Source organism: Cervus elaphus, chromosome 5 (assembly GCF_910594005.1).
Source record: "Cervus elaphus chromosome 5, mCerEla1.1, whole genome shotgun sequence".
Lineage (NCBI taxonomy): Eukaryota > Metazoa > Chordata > Mammalia > Artiodactyla > Cervidae > Cervus > Cervus elaphus.
In genome coordinates, this window is record NC_057819.1 from 8,344,242 (window position 1) to 8,367,224 (window position 22,983).

General features: G+C 47.4%; 1 protein-coding gene and 1 long non-coding RNA gene across 3 annotated transcripts in view; one reads left to right on the forward strand and one right to left on the reverse strand.

Annotated features, from left to right (window-relative positions):
- Positions 1-7,016, reverse strand: part of CMKLR1 (chemerin chemokine-like receptor 1) — a 43,322-nt gene extending 36,306 nt beyond the window's left edge. The window contains exon 1 of one of the 2 annotated variants that reach the window (XM_043901529.1): positions 6,669-7,016. The gene's annotated coding sequence lies outside the window, so the exon portion shown is untranslated. The remainder of the gene's footprint in view (positions 1-6,668) is intronic. The other variant, XM_043901528.1, reaches the window with a different exon arrangement.
- A 3,130-nt stretch (positions 7,017-10,146) lies between these two features.
- On the forward strand, positions 10,147-21,339 carry LOC122693495. The gene is made up of 3 exons (XR_006340921.1): positions 10,147-10,520; positions 19,311-19,542; positions 21,189-21,339. It is a non-coding gene; the product is annotated as an uncharacterized LOC122693495 (long non-coding RNA).
- Positions 21,340-22,983: the final 1,644 nt, after the last annotated feature.

Consider the following 22,983-nt stretch of genomic DNA (forward strand, 5'->3'; position numbering starts at 1 on the left):
TGGCACCAGCAGGCAGTGGCCCTCTCCCCCAGGAAACACATCCCATGCCAGCCACAGCTGTCATCCTCAATCAGCTCTCTTTAACCCTGAAGGAAGCACCTTGTTAGTTCCAAGCTCGATGCCTACAGCTGTCAGCAAGTCCTGGGCACCCTAGGAGAGGAGACCCAACATCCAGTCCAGAAAGTCACCAATGCAGAGAAATACTCTTCCCTCTGAACTGGTTTCTGGGCCAAACAATCCAGGAGATAAATCCACAAACCAACATACCCTTCTGCCAAGTTGGAATTTCAAATTCAATTATCTTGGGATCATCTGGAATCTTCGATGGTCCAAATGTTTGAGTTTAAGCGCCGAGTTTGGGGGGGACCACAAGGTCAGGGGACAATAAGATGCTGTTCCAGTGAAATGGGGCATACTGGACCACCCAGAAAGTTGGATGGGACCTCTGAGGCCCTTCAGAACATCCAGACTGCCTCCGGCCGCTCCCTGCTTCCATCCGCTGCACCCGATACCCCACACACGTCAAACCTCCAAACCTCTGCTCATGCCGCTCTCCCAGCCAGACATATCTTTTATTTCTGGCCAATTTTTCCCCCAGGCACTCAAAGCCAACTCATCCTTGGAACCAAATCAAAATATAAGCTCCCATCACCAGACACTGTTTCCTGATTTCCCCAATCAAAGCTATGCCCTCTTTGCTCCTGTGGAAGCTTTCACACTGAATGCACCAGGCGGGCACTGATGGGAGTGACTTTAGCAATAAGCTCTAGGTTGCAAAGGTCTGGGTGAAACTCATTTGAGACTTCTGAGCTCCAGAAAGCTAAGATCATAAATGTACATTGTTTTAAGCCACAAAGTCTGCAGTGGTTGTTATAGCAGCAGCAGGCTCATACACTGACTATCTGAGCTCTTCATTCATTCCACACCCAGGAAATCATAGATTCTGACAAATGTTCGAACAAATTCCACTAACAAGGGATGGGCATGTTTTGAATGTCCCCTGTCCTGAAACACCACCCCAGATCACTAACTGAGCATGGCAGATGTTCTCTCAACAACTCAGGTGGGGAGTTCTCTGGTGGTCCAATGGTTAAGACTTTGTCTTCTAATGCAGGGGTTGCAGGTTCGCTCCCTGACCGGGAAACTAAGGTCTCACATGCCTTGGAGCCAATAAAACCAAAATGTAAAGCAGAAGCAACATTGTCACAAATTCCACACAGACTTTAAAAATGGTCCACATCAAAAAAAATCTTTTAAAAAAATTCTGAGACAAAAGGAAACTGAGACTCAGAGAGGTCATGTGACTTGCCCCAGCTCACAGAGGTAACTGGCTCCCAGGAGCAGAACCCGGGTCTACCTGGCCGCACCCCACCAGCCCTCAAGTCTCTCTGACCCTTGACCCCCAGAAGTTAAAACTGAGCGTGCTCGCTGCTGTTTCTTGTACCAATCACCCTACCCACCCACCTCCTTGCACAAGAGCTGCCCTCAGCGGGATCCCAGGGCTAAGATCAGAGGATCCGAGACATGTACCCCAAGAAAAGCAGAACCGATTCTGACGTGTGCCCGAAGAGCAGCTGACCGCCCCTGCTGACTCAGCTGCTGACACTTCCAAGATTGCCAGAGTGTCTATGGTGGGTGGAGCACTCCCCTTCCCACCCACCAGAGCCCATGGGGCAAGGCACCAAGCCTGGAGTCTAGCCAAAATGACCTTTCCTGCACTGGCAACCTGGAATCACAGGGCACAAGATGCCCACATCAATCCTGACATTCAAAGGCGAATGTCAATACCCACTTCCCCAAGAATAAAATTAGAAGTGCCTTCATCAAGCTAGCCACGTGCTGTGCTCCTGTCTGAAAGCGCGTTAGTTGCTCAGTCATGTCCGACTCTTTGGGACCCCATAGATTGTTGCCCACCAGGCTCCTCTGTCCATGGGGATTCTCCAGGCAAGAATACTGGAATGGGTAGCCATTTCCTTCTCCAGGGGATCGTCCCGACCCAGGCATCGAACCGGGGTCTCCTGCGTTGCAGGCAGATTCTTTACCATCTGAGCCACCAGCGAAATTCACCAGCAAGTGCTCCTGTGTATCCGTATGTATTTAACCCCCAACAGCCCTGAGAGTATCCCCTCCCTTAGAGATAAGGGCACAGAGGAGGCAGGAGGTTAAAAGGCAGAGACAGATCTGAATTCTAGAGCGGGAGGCTGCAGAGTCCATGCCAATCTGACAGCAGCAACAGAACTAACAAGGCCTCTGGCTTCCACCCAGTGGGGCAAGAAATTCTCTCTATCACGCTTGTGCCAACGTGGCAAAAATACAGAGGTTCCAAAAGAGGAGTAAATTAACCTGTCTCCTAATGTTGCCTGAAAAACGCTGTGTCCTGGGGCCCAGAAGCAGCACAAAGTCACTGCCAACCTGCACCCCAGGCCCGAGACCTCAGCCAGGGCCACACAGGGAATCCTGGCCTGGGGGCCAGACCAACCCCAGGTCCCTCATCTCACCAAGGGACCTTGGGGGTGTCACTCAACCCATCGGGGCCTCACTTTCCTCAGATCTAATATGGGGACAAACGTAACTACGACCCCCGGTCCCTCCAAAGTCCCACGAGGGCAGAAAGTGCCTTGGGGAGTGTCAGATACAGAGCAGGAGCTCATAAATGTTGCCTGAAGAAAAGTCTCTGTGACCAGCCTGCCTTCCCTCCCCCAAGACCTTCGGAACAGGGACTGAGCCTGACCCATCTTGAGTTCTCCCACGGGTGCAGCTTTTACTCCCTGTGGGTTTTCAGTTCCGTTCCGTTCAGTTCAGTCGCTCAGTCGTGTCTGGCTCTTTGCGACCCCGTGGACTGCCGCCCACCAGGCTTCCCTGTCCATCACCAACTCCTGGAGTTTATTCACAGGAAATCATCCACAAGCACCTACTATGTGCCCGGCCAGGTCAAGGCCTCAGTGACGTCTAGGACCCACAGACGGCCTCAGGCTGTGTGCTCACGTGCCACCCCCTTCTCTTTTTTCTGGCTGGTGACTGTAGTACTTAGTCGTTCTGGGCTTCCTTGGCCCAAGACACCCACCCAGCTGCCTTCTAATAAGCAAGCTTGGCCCATTCTGGGGATTTGGACCAAGATTCCTGCACTTCCACTTTCTGATACCGCACCCTGGGGAAATACAGCCCGAGGAAAACCCTGACCCTTATCGCACACACGCACTCACACACACCTAGCCTTGTACACATGCCCTCCAGTGTGAGTGGGACCCTAGGACAGGAGTGAGATTTTCTGAGTTCAAATCCCAGTTCTTTTGCTTCTGAGCCTTGTGACCTTGGGCAAGTCCCTTCACCTCCTGAGCCTCACTTTCTTCAGTGAAAAAAAAAATGCTGTGACTTCCCTGGCGGTCGGGTGGTTAAGACTCTGTACTTCACTGCTGGGGGCACAAGCTCGATCCCTGGTCAGGGAACTAAGATCCCCAAAGCCATGCAGCACAGCCAAAAAAATTTTTTAATAAAAATATAAAAACATAAGCACAAATGACATACAAAAAAATAAGTAAAAATAAAATAAATGAGAATGCTCATCAGGAAGCTTCTCCATGAGGGTTGTAGAGAGATTTAATGGGATAGTGGATACAAAAACCTTTGGTTCAGTAAAAGTGCTTAGCTCAATAACATTGTTATTTTTGTTTCCTTTTTCCAGGAGTGAAAAAGAACAGCAGTTGCCCATGTTCCAGGAAAGTCCATGTTTAGGGGCCTGGAATGTGGACATTTACTCGGTTTATTTGATGGGGATTATCTTGAGGATAGGAAAGTATTTGTGGGCACAACATCACTGTGTTAACTCTAAGATCAACTAACAAAAATTCAGAATTTAGAACCAGAGACTGGAAGGGACCCAAGAGGTCACCGTATTTGTGGGGGAGACAGCGAGCCGTCCACAAAAACTCTTTCTCCCTTCCACGGTACACAGACGTTAAGTGGTACAGAGCCACCTTAGCCACAAGCTACACTTCACAGCCTCCTTTGCAACTAGATCAGCTCCAAGAGCAATTCTCATGGGTGGCAGAAAATAGTTAAGAGGCAAACATCCCTCCCCCATGCTCTCTTTCCTCAGTGATGATGTCTAAGGGATAGTAGTCAACGCGATGGCTCACTGAATCACTGTGGGGAAGAGGACCAGGCCCCACTCACAAATACCTGACTTATAACAAATGTCTGTTTGGTTTGAGCCATTGTACACGTTGGGTCTATTTGTTACTGCAGCTGCGACCCTGACTAATACAACATTTAACCTCCTTATTTTCAAATAAGATGCTTAGGGCCAGAGAATGGGCATACCTTGCCTAAGGTCATGTAGCAAAGTCAACAATGGTTAGAAACGTTGGTGTTTTAACAATCTGAAGTAGATTTTCTAGTTTTCAATCTGCCCCCCAGAGCCATGAGGGTTCCTAAAGGCCCTTCAGCAGTGATTGGGAGGTTCAGTGAGCCGCCGTCTGGAGTCCTCCACTAGAAAAACATCACTTTTATCTATCTTTAAAGTGCACTTCTCCATGTATTTTCATCAGAGGAAAGCATTCTGTGGCTTAAAATAATGTCAAAGCCCACAGGCTGGATGACTGCTAATGTGATCTGACTTTCTGTGGTATGAGACTGAGTTTCGCTTCTTCTCCACCATTGCCTCCTGGCTTTAACTGCTGACACAGGACTTGTAGACTCGCAGAAGTGCATAGATACTTGCTTAGGAAGGGAAAAAAGAAGCTCAGTGGGCAGCAAAGAACCCAGAAACCTGGACAAAGGGGATGTTGAAGGATTCCAGCTCAGTGGTTCTCAAGACTGTCAGGGAGTGCTGGTTCAAAATGCAGACTCCCACACCCCATCCTCAGGGATTCTAACTCAAAAAAACTGATGCTCATGGTCCCAGGACGACCCTTTGAGAAGTCCTAAGTCTAATTCAACTCAGTCTAAATCAACAGCAAGAACCACAGGGAAGGTTGATCTTGAAGAGGAGGTCAGGGGTGGCAAAAAGGAAGCTGGGGGCCGGGCACTTGAACAGAGAGAGAAGGCAGACCCGACACTTGGCCACTTGTTATCTGGCCTCTCTGAACTACATGGGTCTGAGTGATCAGACTGACATCAAGTAGCAGGTACTTGAGTATAATGATGTGCTATTTGCCTGTAATTTTGCCAAACGCTGGTCCAAATGGTTCACCTACTTAAAACGTGCTCATCTGAAAGCAGAGTGGGGAACTGGAATATTTTCAATAGATAGTACAGGCAAAGGATTCATATTCTTCATATACAAAGAACCCCTAAACATCAATAAGAAAAAAGACAAACATACCAGCAAGAGGGGAAAAAAAAAAAAAAGGGAATGGACTTGAACAGGATAGTCACAAAAGTGAACAATAAGATTGTAGAGGATATTCAGCATGAATGAAGAAATGCAAACTCAAGCAGCCAGATGCTATTCTCACCTTTCCCATGAGGGAAATTTTAGGAGACAGGTGACAACCAGTGTAGATAAGGCTGTGAGAATATCACACCTCGATATTGCACCAGGGGAGTGCAAGCCAGCACAACCTTCTAGGGCAATGTGGCCAAAAGCCTCGAAAGCCTGAAAAGCACACAAACCTTTGAGCCAGCAATTTCACCTTGGGAAAGTTGTCCATAGGACACACAGGCAAAGATGATGTACTAGGAGTGGCCACTGCAGCTCTGTTTATAATAATGAAGAAAAAAAAAAGGAAGCAACCACATGGAGGGATGATTAATAAATCCCAAGCTGTCTTCTCCATGCAGCCTTTAAAATGCATATTGGAGGAACATAGATAATACAGATGAAGGTTCATGATCCGTGGTTAAGGACAAGATAGGGTACCAAACATGGGCTTCCCTGGTGGCGCAGACAGTAAAGAATCTGCCTGTAATGCAGGAGACCCAGGTTGGATCCCTGGGTTGGGAAGATCCCCTGGAGAAAGAAATGGCTACCCACTCCAGTATTCTTGCCTGGAGAATTCCTTGGACAGAGGAGCCTGGAGGGCTACAGTCCAGGAGGTCTCAAAGAGTAGGACTGGGTGACTAACACTTTCACTACAGGGTACCACACAAGATGTCAGAAAAGGGAGTGTGTGTCCACATTTAGATGCTCCTATGTGGCTGGTACATTGTAGGCACTCCACAAGCATCACAGGTTGGTCAGTGAGTCAGTGAGTGATACAGAGAGGCACCTGAAGGTTCACCTCTGGGTTAAGAACCCCTCTTTCTTCTCTGTAGCTGAGAGGTGGGACATTCCAGCAGCTAAGAAGGTGGGTTATACAGACTTTCAGCTCCGCACCCCGCTACCTGAGTCCACAGCGCTGAGCTTGTGCCTCCCCCAGTAGGATTCTCAGTTTCTTCACCTGTAAGATGTGGACAATGAAAGTACCTCCCTTGTGGGGTTGTCCTGAGCATTAACAGGAGAGAAACACAGAGTTCGCTACTTTTTATAACTATGGTGACCTCGCTGGGCTTTTCCAATTGGCATGCATTACTCTGGAAATCTGAAAATCATAATAGAGCTATTTCCATTTTGACAAAAACTACATCTTACCAAGAGCCAAAGAACTTCTCTATTACTGTTTCCCATGCCCCCCCACCCTCCCAACCCGACCCCTCTGGGCAATCAATGTCAGAGCCCAGCGTGATACCTTTGTGGCTGGTCTCGGCCAGGCCGTCCCAGGGTTCCGTGACTTCAGGTCACTCGACGCTGTGCAGGAGACCCGTGTTCCCCGACTTCTTTCTCGAAGTCACACTGTTCTTTGCCTGGGGCCGTTTGCCCAAGAAAGCAGTTCACCCCCTCATTCATGGGCCCCCCAGAGTCCCCAGAGCGCAGCACTCCCAGAACATCCTCGTCCCCTGGAGGCTCCCAGGGAGACCCCCGGTCTGTCCTGCCCTCTTGCTCACTGGGGGCTGAATGGGACAGGACTCTGCCAGAGAAACAGCTGGAGGGAGGAGAGAGGGAGGGGCAGGAAACGGGGCTGACCGAGGGCGGGGGCGGCCAGCTGCGCCGAGTGGGGGCCTTCTGGGGAGGCTGCCTGTGGCGAGCTGGCGGGCGGCGGCCGGTGGCGAGGTCTGCCCGGGACGACCCGCCCCTCTGGGAGCTGGGAGCGGTGCCCACCGTCTGAGCACAAAGCAGGAGCACATGCAGGCCCCGGGGCAGTTGTGGGAAGCGCGTCTGCTCCCAGCAAGAGCCTCCGGAGCTCCAGACAGACTACGCAGGAGCGTGGCTGCCTGACGTCCCACCGCCGGTCACCCCCACCCCAGGCCTTTGTGCGTGCGGTTCCTTCCACCTGGATGCCCTTCCTGCTTCCTGCCCCTATCCGTGGCCTCACGACCTTCTGCTTCCTTTTTTTTCTTTCTTGGTAAATTAAAATAGCGATGAGGTTTTTTACAGTATCTAATGAACAAAAATTTAAATGTCCTGTAATACTGGATTTTAGCAAATGTTGTCGTCGTTGATGTGTAAGTTGGGTCCGACTGTTTGCGACCCCATGGGCTGTAGCTCGCCAGGCTCCTCTGTCCGTGGAATTTTCCAGGCAAGAATACCGGGGCGGGTTACCATTTCCTCCTCCAGCGGATCTTCCTGACCCAGGGATCAAACCAGCATCTCCTGCCTCAGCAGGCGGATTCTTTACCACTGAGCCACCAGGGGAAGTCCTTTAGTAAAAGTTACTGGGAAGCAAAACCCTGATCTATCATTGAATGTAGATTCATGTATCATTTCTAGAAAGCTAACAAATGACATCAAACCTTTAACTACATTCAGACCTCATGTTGTTTAAATATAAATTCTATTTTCATCCTAAACCCAGCTCCCCAGAGAGAAGTATCTTTAACATGTTGGTTTGAACACACACACATATTTTTTTTAATATAAATATAAAGTGACTCAGTCAAGCTCTATGTACCATATTGCAACCTGCTTTTGCATTTAATGATTATATATATTTGTGTTTATGTATATATACCTTACCATATTTTAACAGCTGCTAATGATTCCATTCATTCAATGTACCATAGTTTATTCAACCATTACAGTATTTGGAGCTGGGTGATTAGGTTGTTTTCAACTTTTTGATGATAGTAAACACATCATTGCACACTTGTCCAATTACTTTATTATACAAAATTCCTATGAATATGTTTATTATTGAGTTGCCTGCTCCCTCTTCATGTCTCAGCTTGGGGCCACCTCCTGGGAGACTTCCCTGCCCCTTGGGGGACTGCTCTGGGCTCCCCCCAGGATAGCACTGATGCAGTGTTGTTCTAGCTTGTGAGGGTATGTCTGTCACTTACACTGGGACCTTCTTGGGGACGGGTCTGTGTTTCACCCTCTGTTCTATTCCCAGCACTTAGCACGGTGCCCTGCCACGTCACCGTCAGCCGTGAACAATCAAAATAGCTGACAGCCAGGCAGCATGCTAGGCACTTGGTACTTAAACCTCATGAAGAACTGAAGTGAGCACTATTTCTGCCCCCATTTTCCGATGAGAAAATTGGGACACAGAGAGGTTAAGTCACTTGCCCAAGGCCACACAGCTAGTAGGTGGTAAAGCTGGGCTTCCAGCCAGGTCACTCAGCTCCAGAGCCCCACCCTTAGCCTCCAAGCTAAAGAACTCACTGAAGGGCCAGCTGGTTCATCAGTGACTAACTGATGAATGCAGGGTGTTCATTGCCCTGTGCCGGGTGCTGTCTCCAGGCTGTCGTGAACCTCCAACAACGCTGCAGGGAGTGACGTGCACCGATTTTACAGATGAGGATTCTAGGCCCACAGAGGGGAAGTCCTTATGCCAAGGGTGCCCAGGTCACACCGACAGAGACATGATTGACTCTGTCTAATTCAAGTTGATGCCAAAAATAACCTGTGAACAAAGGTAAAGAGAAAGGGGGGGAGGGGGAGGGAAAAGATAACAGAGAGTAAAAGGGCAGGAGGAGGCATAGGAAAGAAAGACAGACAGGAGAGAAAAAAGAAGGAAGGGGGAGGGAGCAAGTGGGGGAGAGGGCGGGAGGAAGGGACACCTGCCTCTTCTCAGGCCTCCAAAAGCTTGTACAGGTAGGGAAGAATGTCCTTCACCATCTGACCAGGCTGAGAACCTCATCTTCTCTCCCCACCATCCTCAGCCCTTAATTCAGTGATATTTACACTTAGAAACTATCTGGTTTAATGATGTCACATCACAGATAATAACTGGAAGCACAGAGAGGTTAAGTCACTTGCCCAAGATCACACAGCTTTTTAGAGTCAGAAGTCAGACCCAGCCTGACTCCAAACCTCTCTCCTCCACCCTCTACCAGCCTTGCTCATCCAAATCTTTGCTGTACAGATGGGGGACCCTGGATCCAGAGACAGCAAAGCACTGGCCTGAGGTCACCCACCAGTTAGCAGCAGAGCAGCAGCCCCTGGTCCAAAGGAGAGGACGTTTCCACCACGTGAGGGGGACCCTGTACACCACCACCTAAAGCTTTGTCACTGAGACCAATGGTTCTCAAAGCGTGGATTCCGGACCAGCAGCAGCAGCCTTACCTGGGAACTTGTTCGAAATGTAGGCTCTTAACAAGCCACCGGGGGATACTGAGGCTGGCTCCAGCTTAAAAACCACTGACTCAAACGTTTCCATTAAGAATACAATCCGGCTCCCAGGACTTGTCACCTTCTCCGTTCACAGAATTGTGGTTAAGAACAGAGGCCTTGGGATTAGACAGACCCAATTTGATGATGGGCTTCCCACGTGGTGCTAGTGGTAAAGAACCCGCCTGCCAATGCAGGAGACGTAAGAGACGCAGGTTCGATCCCTGGGTGGGGAAAAATTCCCCTTGAGGAGGGCATGGCCACCCACTCCAGTATTCTTGCCTGGAGAATCCCACAGACAGAGGAGCCTGGAGGGTTACAGTCCACGGGGTCGCGCAGAGTCGGACACGACTGAAGCGACTTAGCCCGATATGACGAAATCCCTGTCTCCACCCCTGGGAGCTGTGTGGGCAAGTCCTTTCACCTCTGAGCCTGTTTGCTCTTCGGTGGAGGCTGGAGGAGGGAGGAGGGGGTGAGGGGAGAGGAAGAAAGGGGAGCAAGTGGAGGAGGGTGGGAGGAGGAGGGGGGAGGAAGCAGCCTTCCAGGACGGCGGAGCCCACTGGGGCGGGGCTGGGGGGAGCCTGGAAGAGGAGCTGGGAGAACCTGGCCTCTGGACGGATTTAGGGACATTGCCTCTTCTCCTTCCTCGGGTGCTACGGCTACAGGCACAGCCCGGCCCCAGGCCTCCCGGCCAAGCTTCAGTGAGCTTCAGGTGTTAGCAGCAGGGAGCCGCATCAGGGAGGCTGAGAGAGGACGGGCTCCCAACCGGCCAGGCCTCAGGCTCCAGGTGGAGGTCGGGGCTCACAGCCCACCCCTCTGATGAGAAGCAGGCAGAGTCGAGCTGCCCCGCCCCCGTCAGAAGCTATAACCTTGGGCCACCATTCTGAACATGGCAGAAAAGTTTTCCTTCCTTGGAGTGAAAAGGCTTTTGGTGAGTTTTTTAACTTTTGCTTTTTTTTTTTTTAAACAGGATTCTGAAATCCAAGGCCTGATATATAGGAAAACTAGTACCTGAGAGACATGATACCCTTCACGGCCTGCAAAGACACTCTGTTTATTCCCACAGAAACTGTTGTTACAAGATGGCAGATTAGGCTTCCTCTCTCTCTTTGTTTCATTTTAAAAATTTGTGTATTTATTTATTTGGCTGCGCCAAGTCTTAATTGCAGCACGCAGGATCTACAGTCTTTGTTGCCGTATGGGAACTCTTTAGTTGAGGCAGGTGGGATTTAGTTCCCTGACCAGGGATCAAACCCAGGCCCTCTGCATTAGGAAAACAGAGTCTAGCCACTGGACCACTAGGGAAGTCCCCTTTATTCTATTGAAGTAAGCTGTGTTAATTTCTGCCGTACGACAGTGATTCAGTAAGATATATATATATATATTCCTTTTCACTACGGCTTAGTGCAGGATATTAAACATGGTTCCCTGTGTTATACAGTGGGACCTGCTTATTCATTCTCTGCACAATAGTTTGCACGTGCTAATCACAAACTCCCAACCCATCTCTCCCCCAGCCCTCTCACCCTTGGTAACCACAGGTCTGTTCTCTCTGTTTGTGGGTCTGTTTCTGTTTCGTAGAGAAGTTCATTTGTGTCACATTTTAGATTCAGTATATAAGTGCTATCATAGAGTGTCTGTCTATCTCTTCCTGACTGCCTTCACTCACCATGACACTCTCTCGGTCCATCCCCGTGGCTGCAGATGGCATTGTTCCCTTCTTTTTCTTGCTGAGTAATATCCCATTGTCTAAACATACCACAGCTTCTTTATCCACTCATCTGTTGATGGACAGCTTGCACCCTTGTCTTAGTTATTGTATACAGCACTGTAGTGAACATTGGGGTGCATGTTGTTTTGGGGCTACAGTTTTTGTGTGTTCTGAATATATGCTCAAGATATCATTTTAAAATGCGGGAAAGTTGGAACTCCCTAATACCTTCACCCAGGGTCTCCAATTATTTATATTTTGCCCAATTTGCTTTCTTATTCTCTCCCTCTATCTCTCTGCACTTCTTTTCCTGTAACACACCCATTTTGCATATGGGGAAACTGAGGCCTCGGAGTTACTTCTGGCGCCTACCTCCGTGGTCCCACACTAGAGGCCCAGAACCTGAGATCTACAAACTTGGCAAGGGACTACAGAGATATCTGAAACCTGAACTCACAAGCAGATCGACCCCAGAACATCAAAAGACAACTGCAAATTCAAAATTAATGTGTCTGATTCAATGTCTATAATACATTGGTGAGTCAACTGCTACTCAACCACACTTGTGTTTAGAAATAGAAAGGCACAGATCACAAGAACACAAAAAAAGAATTTATTCTTCCTAAGCCCCATATATATGAATTAGTTTTTAAACACCTTTTCAGGTTTTTTTTTTTTTTATTAAAAACACATATGTATAATGGCATCTGTAGGGACATGTTGAGGTTTGCAGTGATGTGGGGTGGGTCCCCAAAATGTCAGAGATCCAAGAACCTTCAAAGGCCTTAACACCAGCTCTCTTGGCCCATAGCCCCTTGAGTCTTACCCAAATTGGGCATAAGATGAAGATTTTTTCATGTAATTTGACAGGAAGGCTGTATGTACCTTTTTATGTGGGTCATAAAAAAAATTAAAAATTTTTTAAAAACATGGAGAAACATGAGAAATTCGTCATAGCAACGGGGCTGCCTCTCCTATTTTTAAAAAGTGAGCTGTTCCCTCCTCCTCTTAGGACAGAAAGTTTATTTTCCTGCAGAGGCCTCTGACTCAGAGACAAGCCCAGAACTCAGTCCGCTGCCTCTAAGGGAGGGGTGAGGGTCCTGGGGATGCTCAGAGCCCCAGGCCGCAGGTCCCCTTCAGCTGGCACGGCCTCCGGGCACCCAGATGCCCCTGACGTTGCTGCTCACCACTCGGGCTTCCTGCTCTGTGAGCATCCACATAGCCGCACTGAGGCAGGCATCTTCAGACAGCTCACCTTGTAGGAACACAGCTGGATGACTGAGCTGGTTCTGTAAATATCAAAATATTTCCTGGCCAGTTGGGAAAACCCAGCTACCCTGGACCCTCTCCAAGGAACACCTCTGATCCAAGAACTAAAGTGGTAGCAACAGGCTAGTGGGGGGGTGGGGGGGGCGGTGGGACCCAGAGCCTTGACTCAGGGCTGCCCCCTAATTGGTCAGAGCCCACATCCTTGCAGATGAGAAAGAGGGTATTCCTGCAGGCTGAGGGCTTTGAGACAGCAACGGAAGATTGAGAACATAGCCTGAATTTGGATCCTGCCCTACCACTTACGAGCTGTGCGACCTAAAGCAAGTGGTTTGACCTCTCTGTGGCTCAGTTCCCTCTCAGAGGTAATAATAGTAACAGAGAGTTGTGGTAGAGATAACTTACCTTAACCCAAATAAAGTTAGCATAGCAGACACATAGCAGACTCTCAGTAAATTTTTATTATTATTATTACTACTATTAACATCATCTCCTTCTTCTTATCCTTCATAAAAAAAATTTGTGACCATATCTTAGGAACAAAGCAATAAAATCAGAATCTAGCTCCATCAATTATCAGCCAAGACCTTGGGCAACTTACAACACTGATTTCTCATCTGTAAAATAGGGATAATAATAGCCCCATAATTTATTCTATTATTGATGCTGGGAGAGATTGAGGGCAGGAGGAGAAGGGGGTGGCAGAGGAAGAGATGGTTGGATGGCTTCACTGATTCAATGGGCATGACTTTGAGCAAACTGCGGGAGATGGTGAAGGACAGGAAAGCTTGATGTGCTGCAGTCCGTGGGGTCGCTGGGTCGGACACGCCTGAGCAACTGAACAACAATAATATAATAAAGCATACTCAGATTTTGGCTTATGGTGAGTGTTCCTAAACACTGGCTGTCATTATTATCAGAAGTCAGAAAACTATAACCCATAGCCAAATATGGCCACTGCCTATTTTTGTAAATAAAGTTTTATTAGAACACACCCCCGCCCATTTATTTACAAATCATCTCTGGCCGCTTTAATGCTACAACCACAGAGCTGAGCAGTTGCAGCAAGATACTGAATGGCTCACAAAGCCTACAATATTTACTATCCTACCCTTTCAGAAAAAGTTTGCCTGATTCGTATCATTCTTCCCTTCTTTAATAGCTATAATTACCATATGTGTACATTTCATCTCCCTCAGTGGACTGTACGTAAGATTTGCTTTCCAGGAATCACCTAGCAACCCATGGCTGGGTTTCTGTGGTCCAAAAACCTCATCAAGTTATTCACGGTAATAACGTACGGAGAGAGGGTCCATAACTTTCATTGGTTGCTCAAAGCCTGCGACCCGTGAGAAGAACACAATCACAGGACCATGAACATTTGAGGAACTGGCCCAGGTCTAAGTCAACACCCTCCTTTATTTTCCCGGGTCCGCCTGTCTCAGACAGTCCCAGCCTAGGACAGCGGGACACCAAGGCTTCGTGACTGAGGTTTCTCTCTGTGTTGCTCTATTGCCTGTTGTGAAGCGGTTGCCTGCCTCCTGCTTCAGAATTGTTCTGTGTTCCTTTTGTGTGAGGTTGGGGTGAAAGAAACAGGGCCCAAGAGCTCATCTGGAATTCAGCAAAGGAAACCTGTGACTTGTTCACCCCCGAAAGATGACTTCCCACATCCGATTGCCTTCACTCCTTTGGGAGGCAGGCAGGGAGACCTGCCATTCCTCATCGGTTTAACAGGACCCAGGTGGTGTGGTGGTGTGGTACAGAAGACCGCACACAAAGGGGTTGGCAGACCTCCCTGATCTGGGGGATCTTGCTGGCCATGCTTCTTGACTTCGTTTCATGCCCACAGATAAAAGGCTTCAATTTCCACTGTTTGAGGCAAGGTGGTTCCAAAACCCTAAACGGGCTCTGATGTCACCTAAAAGGACCAGGCTGGACTCAGCAGTCGGCAGTGCCTGCCTTGACTGGAGGCCATCAGACGTCATGACGTCCAAACATCCTGACACGACCGCCACAGGCACGTCCTGTCCTCAGCTCTGTCTCTCTTGTTTCTTCCTGACACGCTATCGGTGACAGCCGGAGGACAAATGCCCTGCTGGGGCTCAGCAAGCATCCCCAGGGTCGCCCAGGTCAGGTGAGGACAGAAGTTGCTCCCCAGCTTGCAGGCTCCGTGAAACCCAAGACCATGTCTGTCTAACTTTCTGCTAAACTGCAGCACCTCAGACAGCCCCAGCGTAGCACCTAGGAACCCGTGTTCAGACGGCAAAGTCTACCAAATCCTGCTGTCGGAGGAAGGAGAGCCTGGATCAGGACTCAGGCGTCAAGGTGTCACATAATGATAATGACACAGACATGACAAGGCATCATTTTTTCTCTCATTTACTGGAATATGACTATGACTCTGAATTTGGGCTCCATGCCCGGCGCCCCCCACCCCCGCCAGGAAATCCACTGATGGTCTCTGAGGAGGCCATTAACACATAACATCCTATGTGTGGGTGCCTGGGTTTTTTTAGGGGGCGGGGTCCAACATTTTCATCAGATTTTTGAGAGAGTTCCAGAACTTCGAATGGTTATAAACATGAGATCACAAGTCTGATGCATAGCTCTGTCCCTAATGTCTAGTATGATAGCTTTGCACAACAGGTGCTCTGGAAATGTTTACTGGATGAATCAATCATTGAAAGACTGTTTAAAACCACAGGCTGCCAAACTGCCTGATAATCAGATTTCCTGGATGGTCAAACCCCACCAAACTGGAACTTGGGAATAACTTGAACAGATTCTTTTTCTGTCTCTAGGAAGGGAGAAGTACATTAATAATGATGCAAAGAAGAATGTGCAATGAGTGACAATGAAGGGTGCCCACTGCCGGCCAGCAAAGTGTTCTCAGAGCCGCCATTTCTTGCTCCCAGCACTGAAGCGGGCTTCCCAAAGAACTTCACAAAGAAGATGCTTTCTCTTCCCAGACAGGTGTGGTCTGCACTACGAAAGTAATGGAACTGCATCTCTTGAAAGACAGTCTGGGAATCTAATTAGCCATTTCTTACTTGCCTCTGATCAACCTCAACATTTTTTTCCCCTCAGACCAGCTAAAAAAACACACATCTTAAAATTCATTGAATTCACTAAAGAAGTTTACTTTGTAAATAATATTACCAGAGGATGCATTGACTGGGCACTTATATGTACCACAAGGATGAGTGGTGAGCAGAGACGGGTACATGGGTCCAGGACATTTTTGGAAAGCAATCTGGTAAGTGGCGTATAAGCATTCTTAATCTTAGGCAGAGTAGTTGCCCTTCCAGGGCTTTGTCCTAAGAAGGGCATCAGCATTGTCCTCGGAGACTCATTTTCCAGACACATACAGCTAAACGTGGTTAAGAATGGCGAAGAAACAGAAAACAATGCAAGACTTCAGCAGTCAGTGTTCAGTTCAGTCGCTCAGTCGTGTCTGACTCTTTGTGACCCCATGAACTACAGCATGCCAGGCTTCCCTGCCAGTCCATCACCAACTCCCAGAGCTTGCTCAGACTCATGTCCATTGAGTTGGTGATGCCATCCAACCATCTCATCCTCTGTTGTGCCCTTCTCCTCCTGCCTTCAAAGAGAATGGACAAGAGAGGATGAGATGGTTGGATGGCATCACCAACCTGATGGACATGGACACCAGCAATGCAAGACTTTAACAGTCAGTGTTAGTTAAACAAATTGTAGCATACTCATATGAAACATTAAATCAAATAAAATCATGTCTTGAAAATATTCTCAAAGCTTCATAAAAATTTAAAAATGTTTGTTCTTCAAAGGATAGCATCAAGAAAGTGAAGACAGCCTACAGAATGGAAGAAAATATTTGCAAATCATGTATCTGATAAGAGACTTGTATATAGAATATTAAAAGAACTTTTATAACTCAGTATAAAAGGAAAAATCACCTAATTTAAAGATGGCCAAGTGATTTAAATAGACATGTCTCCAAAGAAGGCATAGAAATGGCCAGTAAGCACAGATGAAGATGATCAACATCATTAGTCATCAGGGAAATACAAACCAAAACCACAGTGAAATACCACTTCACACCCACTAAGGTGACTGTTAATAAGTGTTGCAGGGGGTGTGGAGAAAAAGGAACCTTCACACCCTGCTGATGGGAACATAAAATGATGCAACTGCTTTGGGAAAATATTCTTCAGGTCCTAAAAAGGAGAAACAGGGTCACCGAGCCGCTGCTGCTGCTAAGTCGCTTCAGTCGTGTCTGACTCTGTGCGGCCCCATAGACGGCAGCCCGCCAGGCTCCCCCATCCCTGGGATTCTCCAGGCAAGAACACTGGAGTGGGTTGCCATTTCCTTCTCCAATTCGTGAAAGTGAAAAGTGAAAGTGAAGTTGCTCAGTCATGTCCGACACTTAGTGACCCCATGGACCGCAGCCTGCCAGGCTCCTCTGCCCATAGGATTTTCCAGGGTTACCATAGGAGCCGGCAATTCCACTGCTAGGTGTGCATCCAAGAGAAATGAAAATGTTATGTCCACACAAAAATTTAGACACAGATGTTCACAGCAGCACTTGTCATCCAAAAAGTAGAATAAACAAAATGTGGTCTCTCCGTACAATGAGAAATCACTCAGCCATAAAAAGAAAATGAGGTACTGGTACCTGCTACAATGAGCATGAACATTGAGCATTATGCTGAGTGAAAGCCAGACATGAAGGGCCGCACAGTGAATGGTTCCATTGATATGAAATATCAAGAAAAGGCAAACCTAGAGACAGAAAGTAGACTACTGGTTGTCCGGAACTGGAGTAAAATGGAAAATGAAAGCAAATGCATAGTATACCTCCTTTTGAGGCAACAAATATGTTCTAGAATTGACTCTAGTAATAGCTGCAAAATTTTGTGAACACACTGAAAAAGTCACGGAAATAAACACTTCGGGTGAATTGTGTGGTGTATGAATTATATCTCAACAAAACTATTTTATATGTATTGAAAAAGTAGTGAAAGGGTTAGTTGTTCAGTCATGTCTGACTCTTTGTGACCCCCGTGGACTGTAGCCTGCCAGGCTCCTCTGTCCATTGGAATTCTCCAGGCAAGAATACTGGAGTGGGTAGCCAATCCCTTCCAGGGGATCTTCCCAACACAGGGATCAAACTTTGGTCTTCTACATTGCAGGCAGATTCTTTACTGTCTGAGCCACCAGGGCATGTTGAGTATATTGCATATAAATACATAATATAAATACATGTAAGTACAGATTAAGTACATATTTTTATATAATATGTAAATATTTATTAGGTAAATGATGCTTGGTGAATATTATATAAAAACACTCTCGAAATAGTAGACTGATACTTCTCAGACCTACCCACCAAATGGCAAAGAAGAGTGAATGCCTAGCTCTGAGGGTCTAGAGTAGAGGTTAAGCCACAAAGCCTCGTGGCTTAGTTACCAAATTCCAGCACATTTTGCCTTCCACTTCAAAATATGGCCATGTTAATTTTAATATAAAACTTATTTTCTCCACATTCATGAATAAAATTGATGCTCTAGGAAGGAAGAAAAAATATGTAGTAACATACGAAAATGGTCATAACATAATGATAAATGGAATAAAGCAGATATAAAGCTCTGTGCATTGTTGATCAGTCACTAAGTCGTTCCAACTCTTTGCAATCCCATGGACTGCAGCATTCCCAGCTTCCCATGTCCATCACCAACTCCCAGAGTTTGCTCAAACTCATGTCCATTAAGCCGGTGATGCCATCCCTCCATCTCATCCTCTGTCATCCCCTTCTCCTCCTGCCTTCAATCTTTCCCAGTATCAGGGTCTTTTCCAATGAGTCAGTTCTTCACATCTGATGGCCAAATATTGGAGCTTCAGCTTCAGCATCAGTCCTTCCAATGAATATTCAGGGTTGATTTCCTTTAGGATGGACTGGTTTGATCTCCTTGCAGTCCAAGGGACTCTTCAGAGTCTTCTCCAGCACAATTCAAAAGCGTCAATTCTTTGGTGCTCAGCCTTCTTTCTGGTCCAACTCTCACATCCATACATGACTCCTGGAAAAACCATAGCTTTGACTATGTGGATCTTTGTCAACAAAGCCAACATATTAGCAGTGGTTATCTCTGGGTCGTGGAATTGCAACCTTCTTTAGCTTCCTGACATCTTTTTTCCTTTTCCATATCCACAGTAGATGTTGCATAATATTAAAGAATAAACATTTTTTAAGTCCAACAATAAGACCCTGGCAGGAAGACAACAGGCAGTGTTTTTCTGAAGACAACTTGGCCCAGCCATTTCTCTGATGGGAGCTCACTGACACCCCTGGACCACAGCTGGGCCAAGCAGAATGACACGTGCACTTGTGGAGACTCCCAGCATGCCTTGCTTTCTGCAGGTGCCAGTGGAGAATGTGGGTTTCCTCCCAGAGGAGCAAAGAGACCAGAGGCTTTGCAAAGTTCCGGGAATGCAGACAAGCAAGCTCATCACTACATGGCAACAGCTTAAGGACAAGACAGGATGTCAGTGACAGAGCTCTGGGCCGGGTGGACCTCAGGAGGCAGATGTGCCCCGCTTCCAACAGGCTGGATGACCTCAGTCAAACAAGTCATCATCTTTCTCCAGGCCTCAGTTTCCCTCTCTGTAAAATGAGGCCCCTGGGTCCTAGTCCCAGTGATTTGTGATTCTGTGGTCACACATCTGAAGTATTTATTTTCTTTGCACTGTCCTTGTAACAAACAGGTGGAAGTTCTTCCTATTGACTGCCTAGCACAGCCCCTGCCCCAGGAATCTCAAGGGCCATTCTGCCCCGCCAAGGCAATCTCTGCGTTGAGTGACACTTGTCTAATGGAAGAAGGCTTTCCAGAGCATTGCATCTCCATCCTCTGCACCTCTGAATCCGGTCAAGTGTGAGGCTATTTCCTGATCATCAGCCAGGTGCCAGGCATTGGTGCTGTGCCCGTGAATAAAATAGGTACTATCCTGCTCTCTCGGGGCACACGGGATCAACCATAACTACCAGTGACAGACCCCTCTCCTGCTCCAGAGGGGGGTTCACACACAGTACTGTGTTACACACCAACACTTAGAGGCTGATACCATCATTCACATTTCACAGCTAAGAAAACTGAGGCCCAGAGTAGTGAAGTGCTTTGCTGACGGTCACAGAGCAAACAAGTGGTAAGGTTCCAACCGTGGTCAGTTACACCTCCAAGGTACTTGTGATTTACCAGTGGTTCTTTTTTTAAAATTGAAGTATATTTGATTTACAATGTCATGTTAAATTCTGCTGTACAGCGAAGTGATTTCATTACGCACATGTATACATTTTTAATATTCCTTTCCATGATGGTTTATCGTAGGATGTTGAATGTAGTTCCTTCTGCTATACAGTAGGACCTTGTTGTTTATCCATTCTATACATAATAATTTGCATCTGCTAATCCCAGCTCATCACTTCTCCACCCTGTCCCCCAGACTTAGCAACCACAAGTCTGGTCTCTGTATCTGTCAGTGGTTCTTAACTTTACTGTTCAGGCAGAACAAAAACACCTTAAGATCCACCCAATCTCAACCTTGGTAAGGTTGTAAGAAAGACCTGGAGCAAAACAAAATCAGTTATGACAAACTTGATGCTGAAGCTATTGACTTCATAAGAGCAAGCTATGAATTTGTACAAATGAATCTACATGATAAAACAATACCCTATAATTTGAATGAGACGCTAAATATGTGTGGAATCACAACATGAGAAAATTATTCTTTCCAATTCTCTTTCAACCCTTCTAATTACACCCAGGAGAAAACGTCCATCTGATGCTGTCCACCTGTCTTTAACATCTTCTCCCAAACTTGCTAATTTCCTTCCATAACAAAGAAAGAGCAGGCTTCAGGCTCAGAGCCTGCAGGCAACAGTATCCAGTTAACATGTAATAACTGTTTTATTGTTTATCAGAGGGTTGGGGATATTTTATGCTTACCTTCCATTTGAGGAACGTGATAACTGGTTTTCTGTTTACTGTGCTCATATAAATTTTCCTTTTGAGCTACATTTACTGATTTTCTTAAATGAGTACCTTTAATCACACTTTTAAATGAGTAAATTTAAAGAAAAATATTAAATTCACGACACCATAGAGGTGGTATACAACCAGGGCAAAAATAAAAAAGGTGGCATTGAAATGATTGAGGCTTGAGAAACAGTGCCCCATGAAATTAAAAATAACCCAGCCATGTAATTATATTGTCCTGAAAGTATATTGCAAGTTACCTAAATAGCACACATTCACAGTAGCCCAACACGATTAAAGCAGGTTTTTTGAGGGCTTACGTATGCAGTTTCTGTAGCAACAGAGATATAAGTGAATCATATTCAAACCACTAGACCTATGTGCCTGAAAGTCTAATTATTGGAAAATTATAGACCTAAGAAACACAGCTATGCCTCACTGCACACCACAGGTTTGACCGAATACCTCACGGTAATTGGATAAACCTTGTCTTCATAGAAGCTGTGTAGAAAGGAAGAACCCTTCCCCCAGCTGTGGCTCCTCAACCGTCTGTGTATGTGGAAATGCATCTATTCATTCACTCACTCATTCATTCAACCATCCATTGCAGTGTTTACCCAGCCTCTGCGATATGCCATGGAAATACCAAGGGCTGCAGCGAGCCTCCCGTCCAGGAGGGGGCGACAGACGTGAAGCACAGCCTCACCTGCCGGAGTGCCTAATTGCCAAATGGGCTCAGAAGAGAGCTCTATCCTTCGAAAACAAGTAACAGAAGGAACTTGCCTACCCTATAGGTGGTCAGGGAAGGTTTCCTAGAGGAAGTGACCATCAAGTTGCAATCTAAAGCAGGAACAGAAATTAAAAGAGGTGGGAGGAGAGAGGGGTGGGTGAAAGGGCAGGTATGTCCATGTACACGAATGAGCTTTCATGCCCACACACCCCTCCCAAAGTGAGTATCTCACCCCAGTGCCGCCACCAAAGTGTGATCCTTGGATTCAAAGATAACGTGTTTCGTGTCTCGAGCCTAAATGCAAGCCAGCAAGGGTATCTGTTCTTCAGTGGGGAAACGGCTATCCAACCCCAACACTGAGGAAAAACTGAGAGATGCTGAGAGGGTCTCCGATGCCAGCCTCCCTGTGGGATTTGAAAGAGTGATTTTGACCATGGAGAACTTATCGTAGGCACCAACATAGTGGATCTCAGTCAGGGCTGCACTTGGAACTCTGGGACGTTTTCAAGTGTGCAAGCCCAGGAGACACCCAGGCACAATCAAGTTATGCCCAGTCGGTTAAATTAGACTCCCTGGGCGGGTGGCGGGGGGGGGGGGGGGCGGGGGGGGGCTGTCTCGTGACCATTAAAGTTTAAATCTCCCCTGCGTGTACATGCATGCATGCTTAATCCTGTCCGACTCTTTGTGACCCTCTGGACTGTAGCCCACCAGGCTCCTCTGTCCATGGGATTTTCCAGGCAAGAATACTGGAGCGAGTTGCCATTTCCACCTTCAGGGGATCTTCTGACCCAGGGATTGAACCTGCATCTCTTACTTCTCCTGCATTGGCAGATGGGTTCTTCACCACTATGCTACCTGGGAAGCTCCCCAGAGGAGTCCAATATGTGGCGAAGGCTGAGAACCACTGAGGGAACCCAGTCCTATGGAGGATTCAAACCTAGAGAAATTTACTGAGCACCTACTACAGGCCAGGCCATGGGCAAGGTGGAAGGTGATGGGAATCGGATCATTTAAGAATCACTAACGGGCTTCCCTTATGGCTCAGTGGTAAAGAATCTTTACCTGCCAATGCAGGAGACACAGGTTCGATCCTCGGTCCAGGAAGATCCCACATGCCATGGAGCAACTAAACCCATGCTCCACCACTACCAAGCCTGTGCTCTGGAGCCCAGGGACAGCAGCTATTGAGCCCACATGTCGTGACTACCAAAGCCTGGGTGCCCTAGAGCCTGTGCTCTGCACCAAGAGAGGTCACTGCAGTGAGAAGCTCATGCCCTGCAAGGAAGAGTAGCCCCTGCTCCCTGCAACTGGAGAAAACAAAGACCCAGCACAGCCAAACGCAAATAAATAAAGTATGTGTATGCGTGCGTGTGTGCCAAGGTGCTTCAGTCATGTCCAACTCTTTGCAACCCTATGAACTGCAACCCTCCAGGCGCCTCTGTCCATGGGATTCTCCAGGCAAGAATACTGGAGTTGGTTGCCATTGCCTTCTCCAGGGGATGTTCCCGACCCAGGGATCAAACCTGCATCTCCTGCAGGTCCTGTATTGCAGACATATTCTTTACCGCTGGAGGAATCACCTGGGAAATTAAACGGCCTGGGGATGTCCACATGGGACTCACAGCAGGAGAATGTGAGTGGACAAGCCTAAGCAAGTGGAAAGCCTGAGCAAGAG